Source organism: Gavialis gangeticus, unplaced genomic scaffold (assembly GCF_001723915.1).
Source record: "Gavialis gangeticus isolate Ggan-Ray unplaced genomic scaffold, GavGan_comp1, whole genome shotgun sequence".
Taxonomy (NCBI): Eukaryota; Metazoa; Chordata; order Crocodylia; family Gavialidae; genus Gavialis; species Gavialis gangeticus.
The window spans coordinates 64,482,478-64,491,210 of record NW_017729034.1 but is presented as its reverse complement, the minus strand read 5'-3'; the positions used below and the strand labels follow the sequence as shown (position 1 = coordinate 64,491,210).

The window sequence follows — 8,733 nt, the reverse complement described above, 5'->3', positions numbered from 1 at the left end:
TGGGGCTCTCTATTCTACAGCAGGGCTGGCTCCTCCCCTCTGCTCCCTGGCTGCAGCTTGGCAGAGACTTACAGACACAGCAGCATCTGCCTGGCTTCTCCCTGCTAAGCAGGGATTATTCCCCGCTCCCCTCTGCCTTATGCAGACATCTCAGCATTAGCTAGCAGACTACATGCTGGCTACAGTCCATGCTGTGGGAGATGACTAAGGCAGACAGGTTTTTTGGAGCTAATCAACAGGTAGCTTAATGTCCTTCCTTGGAAACAATGTTTAAGCAGAGCTGTTTGCTCCCCCCCACCCCCTTGCCAAGAGGTATCTATGTATTAGCTAGCAGACTATATGCTGTCTATGGCTGGTGCTGAATCAACAGGTAGAATCAGCAGGTATCTGGTAATGTCCCTCTGTTGTTTTCTTAATGGGGCGATAAACATTGTGTTAGGGGTGATAAACTCTATTATCAATTCCCTGCTGGGCTAATCAGAGTGTCCTGCTGGGGCCTGGCCACACCACCCCTCAGCTCAGTGCTGTGCAAAGGAAGGAGGGCTGCTCTAGTGCCCCCCACCTTCTAGCATGTATCTGCATGTCTGGGATGTCTGCAGTTACAAAGTGATTTAACCTAGCCAGGTTAGATTAACCTGCAAAGATTGAATCAATTCAGGCTTAGCCTTTTTGAATGTGTCCCTTGCCAATGAGGACAACTTTAATCCTTGGTTTCCAGGAAATTGAGTATTACTAATTTGGCCTATTTTGGCAAGCCAGTGATTCTGTTCCTGAAACTGCATACTCTTTCAGATGAGCAGAACCCTGCACCTACACACAATCCTACTGAAGTTTATGAGGTCTGAGGATTTGAGGGTATGCCCCCAGGGGAAAATTAGCAGGTTTAAGACATAAGTGGGAAATACTGGTAGCAAGCATACATACAGAGTATTCTTTTGGACACATTTACATTTTTTTCCATGACTAACCAAATTCATTATGTACTTATTACAACTGGCTGCTGCTCTATGAGCTATCACCAGTTTTCCAGACAGCTGCTTTATAGACACAACTTCTGAAAGTGAAATTGAGCTGTTACACTGCTTCACCATAGTCCCAAGCAGGTAGGTGGGCAAAGAAATTCTGAAGAAAGTCCAAAGACAACACGTAGCAAATTTGAGTCTGTTCATGCTGTTATAAACTGAGGGGTTCATTTTCCAAGCTATTTATATGATTACAAACCAGACCTTCAGTTTATATACGAGATGTCTCAGTGTGGTTCAGACTATAAAAGAAGATCCAGCACATTAATTTCAGGAGCTCCCCGATGATTTAAGTCAAGTTAAGTGCAGTACACTTCAGTAAAATTACCTTCACAGGATCTGCAACTATTTTAGGAGGCAGTACTGTCTTTTTGTTTGAAGCAGGCCATGTACTTTCTCCCAAAGATTTAATAGTGCAGTGTTTTGTTTTAGAAGACAGGCCTTCCTCCCTAGTCATTTCTCATTAAATAATAAATATTACAGGTCATGATTTGTTAAGAAAAAAACTTTGGGGTTTTGATAACAGAAGAGGCCTTTCTCTAACTGTCAACATTTTGAAGCTGTGTAATAATGCAGCCTTGAGGTTCCCATGGCAACATGTTTCATTTCCTAGGTGACAGTGATCGTATGTCGTCACCAATGAACTAAGCTAACTCTTAAAATATGTCAAGTTTCCTTCAAATGTAGACACCCTGAAACTTCCAGGTCTTGTTCTGATTCACGTGCCTTGCTTTTAAGGCCAGAAAGCACCATCATTCAGATAATCATTTAGTTGGGCCTCCTACATAACACAGGCCATATTCTTTCAACCAGTTACCTCTTCCTTGAGCCCAATAACTTGTGTCTACCTAAATCACAGCTTCCAGAAAGGTGTCTAGTCTTGATCTGAAAACCTCAAGAGATAAGGAATGCAACACTTCCCCTTGTATACTGTTCCAGTGCCTAATCACCCTCCACTAGTAACAATTTGCACCTCATTACTCTTCTGAATTTGGCTTCCAGTGTCAGCCATTGTTTCTTGCTATGCCTTTTCTACAAGATTCTTCACAACACTAGTAAATCCTGAACAGCTTTGTGCCAGCTTCCTCACAGGAGCACTATTTAAAAATCAAAACTTCTTGAATTAGCTATATTAACGAACTGATCTTTAACCATGCCTGTAGATGCCTCCAAATAGTGTGATGCTATAACAGAGGGCTGTGTATATGAGGCCCAGAGTTCCCTATGCCTGTGCAATTTATACAGAATTTGTCTGTTGGCAACTTGTAGATTCCTTACAACAGAACATTACATTTTCCAGCTTCACAGCATGGCAGCCAGCTAGGCCTTGTCTATGTAGTAGGGCTGTTGACCAGCACCACTATACCAGAATAACTTTTCCAGGACAGCCTACTTTTCACATGGGTGTACCATTCTAAAATAAAAGTGACATAATTTTGTAGGAATTTTGACGCTTCAGGAGTGGCCTAGGATTTTATTCTGGAGTAACTAAATGATAGCAAAACAGCTACAGTAAATAGTTATACCAGTCAATTTCCCCCATGCAGTCAAGGTTTCCGTGACATTAGAAGAGACAGAATAGATCTTTGGCTCCAAAACAACAGGCCCCGAACATTTGAGTTAAGGATGATCACAGTACTTTGTGTGCTAGTATGAGGAATTAAGGATCTCATAAATCATCTGTAGATCATCTGCTAGAGAATGTCACAAACAAGGCTGACATTCTGCACCTGGGATACATTCTGCAACCAGGACTTCGCAGCTACAGTGCCAATTGTTAACTGCAGCATGCAGTACTTACACAATCATTTTGAAAAGGTATACATATATCGAAAGCATTCAGAAAGCTTGTGCGTGTTCTGTGCCGGAAATCCTCCTGTGGTTACTTACCTATACAGATCATCACTGATGGATTCTAACGTCTCCCATTTCACCAACCTGAAGAAGGGTATTTTCTCCTCAAAAGCTTGTCTAACATCTCTCCCAACTGTACAGTTGGTTCAATAACAGAGATCACTAAAATATACCTGGCTTCTCTCATCCAAACAGATTTTCTCATCATTAGTTAAACTATTATGGTGACCACATTCCAACTTTAGTTTTATTTTCTAGCAAAGGTTCCTAAGTTGTCGAAGGCAGCGAGCTGGTTGATCATATGGCTGAAACTTTCTACAACAAATTGCAACTTTTGGATGACTAATCTGAGGTACCTTAATGGGGCCCAGTTTTCAAAAGTACCGACTTCCCCTCTTCCCTCAGAAAAATCAAGTCTCTTCAAAAACAGATACCCCTTGATGCAGAGTCTGTCCACTGTTTCTGGGTGCTAAATTTCATAAGACATCTAATTGTACATTAAACACTTCCTTAATATTTTCCAAAATAAGCAACTGCTGTACTACCTGCTAGGGAGTCATGTGATCTCAAACACTAGGAAACAGGAGCGAGGGCTCTACTGAAGGTGGTCCACAGCATGCAAAGGTTTGCATGCAAACAGAACTGTTCATACTGGTATTTTGTATGAGTGTTCCCTTTCTGGAAAAACTTGTGCATATGTTCAGCTGTGCAGGGTTTAAAGTGGTCTAAGGAAATAAAGAAACACATTGATCTGAATATTCAGTCAAAACTTCTCATCTGGTCCTTTGTCTCTTTTCTATTTATTCAACTCCTCAAAAAAGCACATGAGCATTCAATGTTAATAAATCCTCCTCTATGATAATGAAATATTAGTCTTGAGAACTTATCTAGAAAGAAGTCAAGAGCATCAAAAGTTAGGGTTCCCACAGCAACAATAACTCGGCCACATTTAAGATATATAATGGAGCATAAATTAACAGTTATTGAAAATACTACATATGTGCAGTGTGGCCTAGTTAACATTGCTATGGGAACCTTAACTTTGGAATATATAATTATTCTGCTTTAAAAAAAATAAAAGAGAAGTAATCATTACAGATTGTGCTGGAAAAGATTACAGCCAATTTCTAATCTACAATCTGTTGATCCAGAAGTGTAGTGACTCAAATGCTACTCAAATTGAAACAGGTGAAGTATCACTGTTATGAACACAGGACTCCACAACCATAGCTGTATCCAATTTTGATAAGTTGGCTGTATTTTAAATCAGAATTTAAAATTGAGTTGTATTCACTGAAGTGATCTCGGATACTAACACAGTTAGGTGGGAAGGACATTTTCCACCGCCCCCCTTTTCACATTTGGATGTATTAAATATTTTGGATGAACGAACTGTAGATTGCTTACTGGTTTTAGTCTTTTCCAGCACAATACATTTCCAAAAATCAAGTCACACTGGGGTGTGTGTATGTATGTGTCTTAATGGTAATATTGGATTCTCTCTGCTAAAAAGAAAATTCTTTCTCCTGTCTGATTAGCTAAAAAATAGATTTGGCTTTCATCTAAATCAGGCAATATTTTAGGATTGAGGGGTTTTAGGTATTTCAAACAGATTAGTCATAGTATGAATGAAAAGCTCATTCTGTTCACTGGATAGGGCATAGACTGAGGAGAAGGAACCCAGAGACCTCTTCCTGGCTCTGTCCCTGTTGTGATGTCCTTCACTTCACTGATGCACTTCATTTCCATATGCCTCAGTTTCCAAACTTGTGAAATTGGGTATAATGATGCCTACTTTCCATTTTATGAGCAGACCTAATGTTAAGCCAAACACTATCTGTACTTATTTCCATTTAAATAAGATAAAGCTCTAGGTGCCTTGAAACAATATTTGAACAGAATCCCAGCATCATTAAAATAATTATTCAGAAAGGAATTCTGCCAGTCTGCCACCTACAAAAGAAAGAAGCTCCTTTCTACTCCTGTACCCTTCAGTTTTGTGCAGCAAGCATAGCCTTGGGCCCCCTCTCTGGTTCATGGTATTTTGGACAAGGGGATGGGGCAATTTAGAGTCCTGGAGCTGTGTACAATGGCTAAGTCTTGTTATGGATGCCTAATAATACCGTAAAATTCTTGGACTTGAATTAGTGTGATGAGTTCCTGCCTGATATCCAGTTCTGCTTGTATGCCCGGATTTCTAATGACATTTGCAGGGTTTTGTTACTGGTAGGGAAAGCTGAATTTTGGTACTGAAGCAAAACACGTGGTTCAAAAAGGGTCTTGATTATTTGAAGTGATCTTGATTTCTTGACATTTATATAACCTTGTTTTAATGAAAACTATATGCCAGTATCACTTGCATATGGTATTCTTTTTATTTCTGATAAGACTTTATTTGGGCTGTGACCCTAAATTACCATGGCAGATATGGTTTAACAAACAAAACAAGCAAGTGAGATATTACTGGCTGCAGCAGTATCCATCAGTATCCATTATAATTATAAGGCATGCGTGCTTGAGTAGGTAAAAAACAAATCCTTGTTGGCAAGAAAGATAGGAAAAAAACTCTAGCTGAGCCCATGGCATCCAGTGAGAGGCATTCTCTCTCTCTCTAAACAGTGTCTAGACACTTTCCTCAGAAGCAAGAATACATTACTTTTCAGCTGAGAAGAACCTGCTTTAGCAGTTCCTGACCTTCACAGGTCCAATGACAATGTTACAGAACAAGTAATATGCTTTTGGGGGATGTCATACTTTGCTGTCCCTGTTAAACTCAGTTTTAACTGTTCTAATTGCCTGTGGCCATAAATAAGATCAGAGGGTGATCTGTGAGCTATGGGTTGGGATTGACTACCATTGGTTTTCTCTTCAGTTTCCACTGGAATCAAATTGTTTTGTTGTTTGAGTTGTAAACAAGGTGGATGGAAACAGCTGAATCGATTGCCCAAAAAGGTAACAAAAATAAGTTATTTGTAAATGTTTACTATCATTTCAAGACATTTACCACTGTATGTCTTGGTGATTTATGATGTGAAGTACCTGATAGGCAGCTGCCTCGTATCCTTAGTCATCTTTCACAAATAGTATTAAAAACATTTCTGCCTGCCTTCCAACATGCTTCCAAAAGCATGAACATTGCCTCCATCCTACCACCATCCTTTCCAGCTCTCTGTTCCTTTCAGGATCCAGTTTGAGATTGACTTATATTTGAGTTTCAGTGCCAAGGTTCCTTAACAGATCCCAGCCCTATTCACTCCTTCTGATGTCCTACTATTACTCTAACCTTGGCCTCTTCTTTTTTCCTTTACAACAGTAGGGTGGGGGTCAACTTTTTTTGGCAGGCGTGCTACAAGGTAAACCCTGCGCCCTCCCTGAGAGCCACTTAAAAGCCCTTCCCCTGCCAAACCTGCTGCTCTGCTTTCTGCTCCCTATCCTATCTGCTGCTGTGTTTCTTGCTCCTTCCCCAATCTGCCGCATACCTCACACAGAAGCTGCCCGCACCACTGTGACAAATGTGCTAGAGGTTGAACACCCCCATTTTACATAAACTTGAGACTTTTGGTGAGAATGCTTGATAGAGTTTTCTGCCATCTAAGACATCCTTCTAATGGTTTCCTCCACCTTCCATTTCAAGTCTCATTTAAAAATGTATTTTCTTCCTTCTCTGTTGCCTACAGAGATTTTTACATTAAAAAAAAAAATTCACTTATGATTGGCTGAAGCATCTAAGGAGCTGGTATTTTAATCTTTACCTCCTCAGCAGTTTAACATACTCAGGGCCAGGGCACTGCTAGCCAGGGAGATTATAAATGCAAAAGACTGTCTCCTAATTCAGTGCAGATGGATTCACGGGAAACTGCACATCGGCTCCAATGAGAAAACTGCTACCTTATGCAAATCTATACTTTCTACTTATTTTCTGGGAGTCTCTAGTTTAGTCAAGTCTTTAAAATGTTAGCTAAAAAACAAAGGAGAAAAGTTGTTTTTGAAATGTAGGTAATCTGGAGATTTTCCCAGATATTTATAATATATTTATTAATCCATATTTTAGTGTAAAAGTGTTCTATTAGGTAAAGTAGAAACTGGAGATGTCTGCATGATATCTGCAAAGTATCTTTTTCTTGGTTTCCTTCTGTGAATGTTCTTAAAGAAATCCTCATGATAGTATTTGGTACCAAGCAGCATACGGTTTAAATCAAAGAAATTATTGGGGACTATTCAGAGGACAGTCAAGTTTTCCAACCTGCAATTCATTACATAATGAATGAATTAATCCCTTCTCACATAGCTTGGGGAAGAGAGAAGACTTATAGCAGGTCCTAAAGTTGACAAATATGGGATTCATATTTCTGCAGGATGTTCCAGAGCTCAGAGACAGATGTAGAGGGCTCTCCCTCCTGATCCTCAAGCATGTATCTTACTCTAAGAGATTCCAATATTCAATCTAGAAACAGAAGCCATGCCAGAAGGCTCTGGCCCCTCAGCCTCACTGGCAGTAATGAGAAGCAGTGGGATATCCTGCCTAACTGAACTGTATTCTGGAATTCATTTTGCCTCTTCCCAAAAGACAGAAAAGACAGGAGGCCCTGGAAATTTTATAAGAACTAATGAGTTATCCAGAAATTGCCTGCAGTGGTTCCAAGTCTCAACAGGAACTTGCAATAGGTACAGATAAAAACTAGTGGCTGATTTTGGCTAACAGTTAAAGTATGTTCTGAATCATTAAGTATATGCTCTATCACCTATGATGTAATGCTCATTATATCATGCCTTTGCTGAGACTCAAGAATAAAATTTGTTTTTCCACCTACCCCTTCTATGGGACATTGATTAAGCACAGAGAGGCCGTCTAAAGCAAACAGTCCCCAAACAAGGTTATGCCATCATCTTATAAAGGCCAGCACTGAAATCCGATAAAAACAAAATGAAGGGTATTTAAACATTTTCCCTTATGTAAGTCAGAACACCAAAGAGTCACATTTCAGTCAGCCTGGCCAGCCTACCACTACATTTGTGTTTGAGTAGTACAGAAAAAATAGGACTCCAAGAGGCCTCCTGTACCATATCTTGGTATCACAGACAACCGCATTATGTTCTCTTCCATAAACTAACCAGAATCCTTTGGATAGCAAGTAGATTTTTAGCTCCCCACCACTCATACTGGAAGGCTGTTCAAGAATTTGAAAGAGCTAACGCTTAGGATCTATCTCACTTCTTGTCCAAGTTTAATCAAGTCCACCTTCTACCCCTTTATTTTTCAGCCATTTAATAAAAGGACAAAAGTCAGCACTTCTCCCAACCTAGCTATGGAAAGCAATACAAACAGCGTTCCCTGTAAGCTGTGTGGCATGCGCGGCCATGCAGGGGCGCAGCTTACAGAGAACACTGCGATCAAATCCCCTCTCAGCTTTCACTCCACTATGCTAAGCCAGCCAAGTTCTTCTAGTCCCTGCCTGTGATGGGCTCTCTGTTCTCCTGATCATTGTAGCTCTTCTCTGCTCCTGTTTCAGTCCAATCAATCTCTCGAATGTGGCTGATCAACATTCTACATCCATCTATTTATACTGGGCCTGTGCAAAGTGGCAAGTATTCACTTCAGATTCAGTTTCGGCCAATTCAGAGGCACAGTGATTTGATTCGGAGATTCGAATCACTGTCCCGATTCAGTCTGGCTGAATTGGATCCGAAGACTCAGCACCGCTTCGGAGATTCAGCCATAGACTAAACAGGCAGCAGTCCTCACCATGCCGGACACAGCTGCCTCCAGCTCATAAGTCTGTTGTGGTGGGCGGAGGGGGGAGGGAAGGAGCATGAGGGGGCAGATCAATGCCCCCACAAGGAGGGAGGGATTGGGGCT

At 40.7% G+C, this 8,733-nt stretch overlaps 1 long non-coding RNA gene across 1 annotated transcript in view; it reads right to left on the bottom strand.

Moving 5' to 3' along the window:
- Positions 1-361: 361 nt before the first annotated feature.
- LOC109304326 overlaps positions 362-8,733 on the bottom strand; it is a 25,867-nt gene continuing 17,495 nt past the window's right edge. Inside the window, exon 3 of the long non-coding RNA XR_002099359.1 lies at positions 362-497. This is a non-coding gene — a long non-coding RNA (uncharacterized LOC109304326). The remainder of the gene's footprint in view (positions 498-8,733) is intronic.